Here is a 12796-nt window from a genome sequence, read left to right as displayed (position 1 = left end):
TTCCACACATCACCAGGTGCTCATCCTAAGTGCACCCCTCAATACCCATCACCAATTTCACCCATCGCCCCACCTGCCTCCCCTCTGGTGACCATGAGTGTGTTCTCTAGAGTTAACAGTCTGTTTCTTGGTTTGTGTCTTTTTTTTTTTTTTTTTTGCCTTTGCTCATTTGTTTTATTTCCTAGATCCCATATATGAGTGAAATCAGATAGTACTGGTCTTTCCTACCAAGCTAATTTTACTTTTTTTTTTTTAAAAGATTTTATTTATTTATTTGACAGAGAGAGATCACAAGCAGGCAGAGAGGCAGGCAGAGAGAGAGGAGGAAGCAGGCTCCCTGCCGAGCAGAGAGCCCGATGCGGGGCTCGATCCCAGGACCCTGAGATCATGACCTGAGCCGAAGGCAGCGGCTTAACCCACTGAGCCACCCAGGCGCCCTAATTTTACTTTTTTTGATGCTATCGTAAGTGGAACTGTTTTCCTGGTTTCCTCTTTGGCTAGGTTCATTGTTAGTATACAGAAATGCAACTGGTTTTTGTGTGTTCACTTTCCTGCAACTTTGCTGAATTACTTTATTAGTGCTGTCACAGGTTTTTATTTTCATTTTTTTAGTATGAAATCTTTAGATATTCTATATATATAAGATCACGTCATCTGCATCTACTCTTTCCTTTCCCATTTGGATGTCTTTTCTCTCTTTTCCTTGCCAAACTGCTCTGGTTAGAACTTCCAGTACAGTTATGAATAGAAGTAGCGGCAAGTGGGCATTCTTGCCTTGTCCCTGAACTAAATCAGAGGAAGCACTATCATATCAGTCTTTTACCAGTATGATGTTCACTGGGTGCTTTTCATATATGGCTTTTATCATGCTGAAGTAACAGTCTTCTATTCCTAGTGTTTCGAGTCATGAAAGGCTGCTGAATTTCGTCAAAGGCTTTTTCTGGATCAGTTGACATGATCATGTGTTGTTTTTTTTTGTTCCTTTCATTCTATAAATGTGTACTATACTGATCACTTTTTCGATGTGCAATCATCCTAGCATTCCAGGAACAAATCCCACTTGCTCGTGGTGTATAATCTTTTTAACAGACTGCTTAATTTGATTTACTGGTATTTTAAGCTTTGCGCAGTGGCAGTATCGTAGCCAATGAGGTTTATCCGAGGCGCGATTATTGCTAATTGATTTACTGGTATTTTATTCAAGATTCTCAAATCATTGTATTTGTAAGGGCTACTGACCTGTAGTTTAATTTTTGTAGCATTTGCTCGGCCTTGGTTATCAGAGCAATGTTGGCTCATAGAATGAAAATTTAGTAAGTGTTCCTCCCCTCTTTGATTTCTGGGAAAAATGAGAGGACCAGTTAGTTCTTTAAATGTTAGTTAGTTAGTATTCACTAGTGAATCTATTTGCAGGTAGAACTCAGGTATCCGATTTGATCTCCTTACTTGACAAAAGTACAATTTTTATTGAGTTGGTTTTGGTAGTTTGTGTTTCCAGGAACTTATTAATTTTATCCAGGTTATAAAAATCTATTGTACAAGTGTTCACAAGACTCTTATAATCCTTTTTTACCCCCTGTAGAATAGGTAGTAAATTCCCAATAAAGTTCATTTCCGATTTTAGAAATGGGAGTTGTTTTTCTTTAAGTCAATCCAGCTGGGACTGTGCTCAGCCTGGGGTCAAGCATTGAGATTCCCACCCTCTCCTCCCCTTCTGCCCTCCCCACCCCCTACTTGTGTCTGCTCCCTCTCAAATACATAAATAAAATCTTAAAAGAGAGGTTTCTTTTTTCCCCCAATGTTAGCATTTATCGCTATGAATTCCTCCCTTAGCACTGCTTTACTGTGTCCCATAAGTTTTAGTATATCGTGTTTTCATTTTATTCATCTCTAAGTATTTAAAAATTTCCCTTGTGATTTCATCTTTTGGCCCACTCCACTGGTTCTTTAAGAGCATGTTGTTTAACATCTGCAAATCTGTGAATTTTCCAGTTTTCCTCCTGTTACTGATTTCTAACTTCATTTCACTATGGTCAGAAAAGAAATTTGTATGATATCTATCTTGCTACCAAGACTTACACTGTGGCCTAAAAGCAGGTGTGTCCTACAGAAGGTCCCATGTGCACTTGAGAAGAACACATGTGCTGTTTCTGGGTGGGGTCCTGTGTGTGTCTCTTAGATCTGGTTGGGTTATTGTTATTGAAGTTCTCTATTTCCTCACTTCTGTTCTCTGTCTGGTTCTACCCACTCTTGAATATCATTGTAAAATTATCTACTTCTTCCATCAGTTCTGTCAATTTTTGCTTCATAGAATTTTTTTCATTTTAACTGTTTTTAAAGATTTTATTTGACAGAGAGAGCGAGCATAAGCAAGGGGAGCTGCAGAGGGAGCAGGAGAAGCAGCCCAATGTGGGGCTCAATCCCAGGACCCTGGGATCATGACCCCAGCCAGAGGTAGACGCTTAACAGACTCAGCTACCCAGGCGACCCTTAGCAGTTTTTATTTAAAGTTGCATATAAGATTATCCTACTCCTGCATCTTCTCAATTGTTTCTTCCTTATATATGCCCTTTTCCTTTCCTACTTGGCAAAATCTGGCTTTGTGTTCAAGGACTTTTTGGTGGTCTTTGTCCAGTTTTAGTCTAGTGATAACCACCTTGCTAGAGTGAACGCCCACACAGACAGTTGGGCCATCCGCCTTCTCTCGCTGTACTCGTTCAATGTAGAGGACATGCCTCTTCCTGCAAACCTGGGATAATCTGCCAATTTGCTGACCTTTGTAGTGTCCTCGCACAACCTGCACTTCATCATCCTTTCGGATGGGCACGGATCGAACCTTTTACTTCCATCTCAGCTCTTTGGAAAGAGGGAAAGACATGATCTTCCTGTGAATGTGGGATGGTGCACTGAAATGCCATTTACAGTTTTTGCTCTGGTCAAAAGTCACAAAGGGATTAAACTTCATGTTGGCCGAGGGCCACGCCACAAAAGGGAAGGGCTGCTTCATATAATTTCCTGACCTGTCATTACATGTGTAAATGTTTACCATTATTTTATCTTCTTGCTGTACTGAACCTTTTATGTCCTTCTTTGTCCCTTGCAAATTTTTCCGATTTAAAATCTATCTTGACTCATCTCAGTACAGCCACCCCAGCTTTCTTTTGGTTACTATTTATGTGAATTCTCTTTTCCCACTCTTTCATATTCAAATTTGTGTCTTTGGATCTAAATTGAGTCTCTTGTAAATAAATAATTGGATCAGGTTTTTCTAGCCAATCTGCCAATCTGTCTTTTTCCAGTTTAATGCATTTATATTTATAGAAATTACTGTTAAGGAAGGACTTAATTCTGTCATTTTGGTGTCTGTGTTCTGTAAGCCTTACAGCTTTTTTGTTATTCTGCACCACTATCTTCTTTTGTGTTCAGCTGATTTTTACTTTGGTAGTAAAACATTTTAAGTCCCTTCTCATTTCCTTTTGTGTGTACTCTACAGCTATTTTATTTGTCATTATCCAGCAGCTTTACAGATGTTAATAATGTACCTTATTGTGTTGTATGTGACAAAACCCTTTCCTACAATACTGTGATGCCAATAGACATACCATCATTTTGAGACCAGAGTTTAAGCAAAAGGAAATGAATATTTTAAGTGTAAACGCTGAAGTATTTAAAGCCAGAAATTATTACAGATTTCCAAACTAGAAAGGAAAAGCCCAGTGAAGCACAACAGATTTTAATTTTCAATAAAGTAAATATTACTCTCTAATAATCCACCTAAACAGAAAGCTCTTGGAGTCTTTGGGGGGGGGGGCGGGGAGGCATGGTGCCTGGGTGGCTCAGTCAGTTAAGTGTCTGACTCTTTCATGATCTCAGAGTTGTAAGACTGAGCCCTGCACAGGGCTTCCTGCTCAGCAGGGAGGCTGCTTCTGATACTCTCCCCCCACCACCCCCACCCACGCTTCCCACTTTCTCTAAGAAATAAACAAATCTTAAAAAAAGAGCAAGAAGTCTTAAGACCAAAAAGTGAGAAAACCCTTGTAGATTATCCCCAGCATTACTTGTCCATTTCTTGCCCTCCACCACTGCAATGGAATTACAAACACCCATCTGGGCCCCTGGCTGGGCCTAGGTTTTTGGTCCTTAAAGCCCTGAAAGCTGGTTTTTGGTGACCTGATGGACTTTGGTACCTGACAAGTTGTTTTCTCCTTTTTTTCTTTCCATCTTGTTTTCTTTTTTCTTCATTCTCCATTCTTTTGTTTTTCCCATTTTTTTTTCTATTTTCCCTTTTCTTTTTGGTTCTATTTTCTTACTTTTCTTCATTTTCTTTTCTCACTTTATTTTATTAGCGTAATTAGTAAGCATAATTTTATTTTCTATCATTAGTATTAGTGTTAGCACAGTTGGCACTGCCACTTAGAATGGTTAGCAGATCACCATGCAGTAGGGCCTTGCAGCCATCTCTGGTAACTAATTACCCATATCTTCATTTATGAGCTCCAAATATGAGACCATTGGGCAGGGTAACTTTGCAATGGTGAAGTTGGCCCAGCACATCTTGACGGGGACAGAGGCTGTGAAGGTCATTAAGGAGAGTCAGCAGAGCTCCTCCCGTTTCCAGGCACTTTTCCATGAAGCACTTTTCTATGAAGCACACAGCACAAAAACCCTGAATCACACCAATATTGTAAAGTGGAGGTGACTGACACTGAGGAAGCACTATTCCTTGTCTGGGAGTACGTTAGTGGAAGAGACCTGTTTGGTTGTTTACAGTGGACCATGGCCACGTGACAGACAAAGAAGCCAGAGGCAAATTCCAGCAGCTAGCAGCCACTGTGCAGTAGGGAATAATCCACAGGGACCTGAAGCAGAGAACCTGCTTTGTGACACTCGACTGAAAGTAAAAACTGCACACTTTGGCCTGAGCAATGAGTTCACCACTGGCCATAAGCAGAAAACCTATTTTATTTTATTTTTTTTTAAGATTTTATTTATTTATTTGACAGACAGAAATCACAAGTAGGCAGAGAGGCAGGCAGAGAGAGAGGAGGAAGCAGGCTCCCTGCTGAGCAGAAAGCCGGATGTGGGGCTCAAACCCAGGACCTGGGATCATGACCTGAGCCGAAGGCAGCGGCTTAACCCACTGAGCCACCCAGGCGCCCCAACAGAAAACCTATTTTAAAAGCCTCCCTTATACTACCCCAGAACCCTTCCTGTGCCAAAAGTACAATGATCCAAAGTCACCCTCTGCCCCACACTCCCCCCTTCACCCACTCTGAATATGTGAAATGTGAATGTGTGAAACATGCTAATCATTCTGTCACCATCGTCACTGGTGTCCCTGCCTTCTGTGGGAGAGGACTAATGAGAGCTATGAAAGAAGATCCTAAAGGGGCAATACCACATTCCAATATCCTTACCTCTTGAATGTGAAAACCTCAAGAAAACTATGACCCTCAACCCCAGCAATAGAGGAACGTTAGAAAATATTATGAGGGATCCATGGATAAATATGGCCAGAAGGAGAAACTCAGATCTTACATAAAGTGCCTCATGACAAGAAGGACCCCCAGGGTGACCAAGGTCGTGAACATGGGCTATGGGTGGGATCCAGGACTCATGAACAGCACTGGAAGTACCAGAGTGTGATGGCCACCTCAGTGACGCCAAGAAACCCAAGGTGGAGGGCCACCCCCACGATAGGAAGTCCCTCCTCCCCTTCTGCTGACCCTAATAACTGCATTCTTCCCCCAACCTGGCAGGTTCAGCAGGTGTCTGACAATGCAGTAAACAATACGTGGGGCAAGCCTGCTATTCCCACCTGGCTCTGCAAGGTGGAAAATCAGCGGTGGAGGAGTACCAGAGCTCAGAGTAGAAGCCCATGGCACCTGCCAGTCCTGCACCTCGTCTGGAGCCAAGGACCACCCTCCCAGCTCAGCCCCCTACCAGTGGCCCTCGGACCTCCTCCACCTCCAGCAGCAGAAGCACAGCACCAGAGGGAACCAACTGTCCTCAATGTGTGTCCGTAAGAAGAAATTCTTTGCAAACCACACAGCCTGATGGCATGACCCAAATCTCTCCCTCTTGTCACAGCCAGGGCCAACGGAGACGGCTGACAGGCTCCTCTTTATTCTAAGACACTTCTGTTTTAGGCTGTCCAGCAAGAATCAGAAAAGCAAACAAAATACAGCGAAGACAACTGAATCTCTCAAGGTGGATGGCCAAGGCAGAAATCAAATCAAAGACCATGGGGAGGTTGACTGGCACTCCCTGAATTTTAGATGAGAAGAAAGAAGATGCTGAGCTCCATCGAGCCTGACAATACAGTACAGATCAGCCAGAGACTAGGCACAAAACAGCTGCAGACGGGAGCAATGTAAGAAGTAAAGGCTGTGTGCGCGAGATGCTTGGGGAAGAGGACTTGGTTATTACTGATAAGGAAAGATTTACTTTTGCCACATACCATTTGTTTTCCGTATGTGTATGTTCCCATTGTTCAACTCTTCATTTACTGATATTTTTTGTATTTAGTTGAATTTTTAATGTAATTTTTTCCAGGGGCTCTGCATCATTCCTTCTTCAGCTGAAGGAGCAGCCACGATATGGACTGTTGCTGGGTGTCTCGGCTAAGTGAAAACTACTGGGGGGTCTTGCTCCTGCAGTTAAATGTTCCAGCCCAGGATAACACGTCACGTCGGCTTACAGCTCACTGGCTAGAATGAGTCACACCATACAAGGAACTAAGGAGTGTGATTCTGTTGTGGACCTGGAAAGCACACAGTTGGAAATATTTGGGAACTAGGATGAGTTTTACAGTGGCTTGCTATAGTAATAATAAATGTAATTTTTAAGGTATTATTTACTTGAGAGAAAGAGAGAGAGATCGCGAGTGCACTCAAATGGGGAGAGGGATACAGGAAGAGGGAGAAGCAGACTCCCTGCTGAGCAGGGAGCCCAACACAGGTCTCCATCCCAGGACCCCAGGATCATGACCTGAACTGAAGGCAGGCACTACATGACTGAGCCACCCAGGTGTCCCTGGCATCCATGATTTCTGATGAGCAATCAAGTGTGAACATCTTTAGAATCTTTAGAATCATGACAAGCTGATTCTCTTGCTTTCAAGTTCTTGTTGCTTTGCAAATTCAAGTTACAACTTGATTGTAATGTGTCCTGGTGTAGTTTTCTTGAGTTTATCCTCCTTGGAATTCATTAAGCTTCTTAGATGTGTAAATTCATTAAATTCTGGAAGTTTTGGGCCATTTGATTTTCACAAATGTTTTGTTTCTCTCTAAATATTCTACCTCTGGCGCGCCCATGAAGTGTATTTGGCATGGATGATGATGTCCTGCAGCTCTCTCAGGCTGTGTTCATCTTTCGTAATTCTTTCTTTCTTTCTGTTCCCCAGGCTGAATAATTTTGATGGTCTTCAGCTTGCTAATCATTTCTTCTGTCTGCTCACATCTGCTGCCAAACCCTTCTAATAAATTTCATTTTGGGGCGCTTGGGTGGCTTAGTTGGCTGAGTGTCGGACTCTTAGTCTGGGCTCAGGTCATGATCTCAGGTTTGTAAGACTGAGCCCTGCACCGGGCTCCCTGCTCAGCAGGGAGTCTGCCTGAGATTCTCTCTCCCTCTCTAAAATAAATGAATCAATCTTTAAAAAAATTTTCATTTCAGTTACTGTACTTTTTTTTTCTGCTCCAGAATTTGTTCCCTTTTTATAATTTCTTTCTTGATGGTCTCATTTTGTGCAGACATTGTATATTCTCAATTGCCTTTAGTTCTTTGTCCATGATTTCCTCTGGCCAAGTAATTTAACACAGCGGATTTAAAGTCTTTTTTCTAAAAACAAGAGTTATTTACTTATTTATTTTAGAAAGAGAGAGTGTGCAAGGGCAAGCAGGGGAGGGGGAGAGGAAGAGAGAAGCAGACTCCTTGCTGAATATGGAGCCCAAAAATGGGGCTCAATCCCACGACCCCAGGATAATGACCTGAGCCAAAATCAAGAGTTGGGATGGTCAGCTACACGGCACCCCAATTTAATGTTTTAATTTTTAATTCCAATGTCTAAGCTTCCTCTGCGATGGCTTCTGTCCAGTTCCTTTTTTTCCTGTGAATGGGTCACATTTTCCTGTTTCTTCATATGCTTCACTTTTTTTTCTTGTTGAGAAATGAACATTCTGAGTATTATAATGTGGTATCCTGGAAATCTCACTCCCCTGTTCCTCAGGGATTGCTGATTGTTGTTTGCTGAGAGCTGGAATTGTCCATTTGTTAGCACAGCACTCACTTAGGAAAGATCAGCAGTCTATCCCTTCATGAAGTACATCTCCATCCAATCAGGTTCCACAGTTCCAAGATAGTTGATTCCAAAATACTCTTTCCAGGTCAATGGCTGACTTTGTAGAGGGACTGACCTCTAATGATTCCCACTCCGTCATCTTGTGTGACATCTACTGTAGTCTATAGTCTTTTAATTTAAGTGTCAGTAAACTGGTCCAATTTTCACACCCTGACCAAACTTATTCAAGCCTCTGAATCACAGCTAATTCTCTCAGCAGAAAATGCATGCATATTTTTTGGACATAAGTATGATTTGTTTTCTAGTTTTAGTAAAGGATCAGGATGAGTCTTTCTTTCCTTAAATGTTACCATCTTTCTTGAGGTGCTTGGGTGGCTCAGTAGGTTAGGCATCTGCCTTAGGCTCGGGTCGTGGTCCCAGGATCATGGGATCACTGGGCTCCCTGCTCACTGGGAAGCCTCCTTTCCCTGCTTGTGCTCTCTCTCTGGCATATAAATAAATAAAATCTTTTAAAAAAAAATGTACCATCTTTCTTAAATCTCTTGTGACTACAGAAGACCATCACAGGAAAGGAAATGATAAACGGCAGAAGACAAAGATCATCTAATAGCACAGATTGAAAATACCAAACTGGTGGCTCCTGGGCTTAAGTACTGTTCAAAACACTAAAAGTGGTATGTAGTATTAAGAGAGAGGTGGCTGACTGGGAGCATGACATAGAATTTACTTTAGAATTTAATTTATTCTGGGTACAACTGTCCAGTGCTCTGAAGGTAGAGTTGGAGTTAATACTTCTAACTCTGTGCTCAGAACACATTAGGGACTTGAATATTTGCTAAAATATTTAGCTTCCTTTGTCTTAATAGAGGCATCTTTCTGGAAGCATACATAAGAAAGGATACAAAGAATGCTCCATACAGGTAAAGTACTTAGTTCTCACTCCAGAAACCCTCTCTCTAAAACATGGCTTTTTTGGGGGGGCACCTGGGTAGCTCTATCAGTTGGGCATCCGACTCTTTTTTTTTTAAAGATTTATTTATTTATTTACTTGACTGAGAGAGGGAAAGAAGAAGCAGGCTCCCCACTCATCAGGGAGCCCAATGTGGGACTCAATCCCAGGACCCTGCAATCATGACCTGAACTGAAAGCAGACCCTTTACCAACTAAGCCACCCAGGCACCCCGGGCATCTGACTCTTGATTTCCACTCAGGTCGTGACCTTGGGCCATGCGTGGGCCCACAGAGTCTGTTTGTCTCTCTCCCTCTGCTCCTCTCCCTGCTCTCTCTCTCTCTCTCAAATAAAATCTTTAAAACAAGCCTTTTTTGAAGCAATAAATTTATATCAGCAGGATACACTGGGAGTTACAATGTTTGGAAAATTAAGGTTCTAACGGTCAGCAATTTCCCCCAAACACAGTCTTCCTCCAAAAACAGCCAAAATACCTCAACAATTTTAATCTGTCAATGGCTATGAATATGAACGAGTTTTCACTATGACATTATCATTGGTTAGGAGCAATAGGGGAAGTCTGGAACTTCTATTCAGTTATCACCAGAAATGGATACAAATAAGGGTACCACACCATGCCAGCACTGCCCATGCATCTTTGGTTAGCGAGCAATCTTATTTTTTTTGGAGCAGTTAGCTCTGTTTCCTCTTTCACCGTTGCTGTTGCGCTTGCAAGCACAAGATGCCTGCCTCCATCTGCACAAAACCTGTCAAATAGGTGTCCCTGCTTTTAGAGCCGCGGTCACCATCTTAGACGAGGCTTGCACATATCCTACCTATGCTATTTTAGTTGTAAATCCTGTGAACTAGAATAACGTCCCTCATTTTATTATTTCCTTTCAAATATGTAAATATGGGGGCGCCTGGGTGGCTCAGTGGGTTAAAGCCTCTACCTTCAGCTCAGGTCATGTTCCCAGGGTCCTGGGATCGAATCCCGTATCGGGCTCTCTGCTTAGCGGGAGGCCTGCTTCCCTTCCTCTCTCTCCCTGCCTCTCTGCCTACTTGTGATCTCTATCAAATAAAAAAAAAAAATCATAAAAACCCCACAAATATGTAAATATGGACAGATTATCATGATGAAATGTGGTTAATATGAAAATGAGAGTACCACAAATATGTCTGCCTTTGTTCACATCATAGTACTTCCTACCTCGCCTATTGAATAATCACATATCCCAAAAAAACAAAGCCTGCCACACTGAGTAGCAGTGTATACCAGGCCAGCTTTCTTACTGTATTCAGCCCCAATCTTTCCTCCTCATTTTTGAGGCCTACCATCCTCTCAAATCTATCACCTCCAATCAATCACTGCCAAGAATCTAGACGCCCTATCTGGTTCTGCCAAATTAACCTACTGGGAAGGTAATGGGCCCACTTCTCTCCTTTCCTTGATACATCTCCCTCAGCCAAGAAAACCCAAGTGGTGAAAGAACTCTGCCCCTACTTCACAATACATATTCAAAACATAAACACACAAAGGCAGACTTAGATGTATGATGAGTGAATATTCTAAAATGTAGCTAGATTTTTTTAAAGTAGGGTAAAGAACAAGACATGCCCCCATTTGTGTTTATTAGGTTGAATCCTATGAAAATATCATTTTTGTAGGTCAAAACCAAGCAACTTTATAGGGTTCAATGTCTCTACGGTAGAGGAGGGATTAAGGTAGGAAAATATTTTTCAATGTTTCATTATGTACAACTGAATGTATGAAGTTTATCATTACTTCTTCACATCTAAAAACTGAACACCTGTCCGGAAGCCTGCTATCACAACTTTTTCACACTACATCATCCCCTTTTATGTGTGGCTCCTCATGTGTCACACAGTCAAAAAGAAAAATTCCTTCAGCACAGGAGCTATCTTACTCCTCTGGCATTTCCCTAGCACAGCACCTGCTACAAAGCATCCTTTGGATGCCTGCAGGTCTGAATGACTACATTTCCACCTCCCCTGTCACTGGGGTAGAACCAGTTCTCTACCACAGCAGCGGGAAGCAGAAAGAACAACTCACTTCTCAGATTCTGACATGCACGGTTTGATTTTCGCCTGTGAACAACCACAGGTAGTTATTCATTAACTGTATACACCATTTGTCTGGACGAGTGTACATTACGAGGCTGACCAACATGAGCTCCTTACTCCCCTCCCACATCCCCTTCCCAAACTCACAAGGGAAATCTTGCTATTGCCGCACTTCTCCAGTGGGCTAACAGAAGTCTGGCCACAAGTCTTCACAGAAACAGCACGCCTTTCTCTCCCCCAAGTAGATCATGGATGCTCTGTACCTCCAGATGACTTTATAGGCACACAGAACTGCAAGCCACAGAAGACAGCCACTTGGCAAGGGCAGGTGTCCAGTCACATGCAGACAGGATTTCATGTTGTTGTCATGCAGAAATGATTAGCTACAACTTTAAAAGATAAAAAGCAAGGGAAAAAAGGGAAGAACTGGCTGACCAACTGCGCTTTTTTCCTATCTGAAACAATCGTTTCTCTCAATTCAAACTACTAACATTTTTTCAACATCAACAGCCCTGAAAATAAAGACTGGCCCAATGGTCTGCTTTTTATCTGTAAAAAAATTAACTCCCTTCTTTTGTTTTTTATTTTATTTTTTAAAAATATTTAATTTATTTGACAGAGAGAAATCACAAGAAGGCAGAGAGGCAGGCAGAGGGAGAGGGGGAAGCAGGCTCCCCGCTGAGCAGAGAGCCTGATGCGAGGCTCGATCCCTGAGACCATGACCTGAGCCAAAGGCAGAGGCTTTAACCCACTGAGCCACCCAGGCCCCCAATTAACTCCCTTCTTATTTGTTACAATTAATTAATAAAAAGAAAAACTTTTTTTTAAACTCATGCCAAGTCTGGGACACTGGTATGGAATCTGCTATTAAAACCCTCCACCAGAAGTGACAAAGAAATCTAGTATGTCAAAGTTAAACAAGAAAAGTTGGTTAAAAAACCCATCCAGAGCGCAGATTATGAATTGTGTATGTTCAAATACTGCAAGAAATGACCAGACATGGCAAAACATGAAATGCATAAAAACTTCATGAACATAAAACCTAATACTTGGTTTCCAAAGTCTTTTTTCAATCTATCACCTAAGGCAACCAGTTGGGTTACAAGGACTGAAAGATATGTACCACTGCCCCACCAAAACCAAGGCTCCTTAGGGGTCAGAAACCAGGTTTTCTACTATTTATAGAGCTACTACCTTGCCCAAGGCTTGGGATATGGTGGCGCTCAAGAAAACCAACTGGATGAACAATTATATGTTATTTGTCCCAGATACACAGGGGAGAGAACTGAGCTGCCTCCCTCTGCCAGAGCACTTTAAAAAAGTTTCTTCTAAATTTATTGATGGAAGAAGCTGCCAGACAAAGTGATTAAGGGCCCAGGACAAGGGGTAGAAAGAAAACCAATTTAATGAGAAGTAAACATATTCTGAGCCTAATGCTGACAGAGTTTTATGACAGATGGAAA

At 42.1% G+C, this 12796-nt stretch overlaps 1 protein-coding gene and 2 pseudogenes across 5 annotated transcripts in view; 1 reads left to right on the top strand and 2 right to left on the bottom strand.

The window, feature by feature from the left end:
• RAB7A (RAB7A, member RAS oncogene family) overlaps nucleotides 1-12796 on the bottom strand; it is a 74813-nt gene that overhangs the window by 47057 nt on the left and 14960 nt on the right. The window contains exon 1 of one of the 5 annotated variants that reach the window (XM_047743312.1): nucleotides 11481-11505. The exons of the other annotated variants lie outside the window; for them this stretch is intronic. The gene's annotated coding sequence lies outside the window, so the exon portion shown is untranslated. Of the gene's footprint in view, nucleotides 1-11480; nucleotides 11506-12796 lie in introns of those variants that run through there. 5 annotated transcript variants of the gene reach the window in all.
• LOC125089427 (uncharacterized) lies at nucleotides 1119-1310 on the top strand (annotated as a pseudogene).
• On the bottom strand, nucleotides 2428-6908 carry LOC125107874 (60S ribosomal protein L26-like; annotated as a pseudogene).

The sequence above is a fragment of the Lutra lutra genome, chromosome 1 (assembly GCF_902655055.1).
Source record: "Lutra lutra chromosome 1, mLutLut1.2, whole genome shotgun sequence".
Lineage (NCBI taxonomy): Eukaryota > Metazoa > Chordata > Mammalia > Carnivora > Mustelidae > Lutra > Lutra lutra.
This window is presented reverse-complemented; position numbering and strand designations above follow the sequence as displayed.